Genomic DNA, 229 nt, shown 5'->3' with positions numbered 1-229 from the left:
GTGGGGGGGGGGGGGTATTTGCAGTAGTCTCGTGTTTATTCGTCGGGCATATTCACCTGCAGTCTTAAAGTTTGATCTATTTCCGTCTTTTTCTCATTCTTCAATAACCAAAAAATAATAGGTGATCCCTTTCCAGAAATTATGTCCTTAAAAATGGGTGCTGTTGACCTATTAAAAGGAGTTAAATACATTTACTTACTCGTCTTGCATTTCTCTTTAAATTTTGTTG

The sequence above is a fragment of the Penaeus monodon genome, chromosome 34, assembly GCF_015228065.2.
Source record: "Penaeus monodon isolate SGIC_2016 chromosome 34, NSTDA_Pmon_1, whole genome shotgun sequence".
NCBI lineage: Eukaryota > Metazoa > Arthropoda > Malacostraca > Decapoda > Penaeidae > Penaeus > Penaeus monodon.
This window is presented reverse-complemented; position numbering follows the sequence as displayed.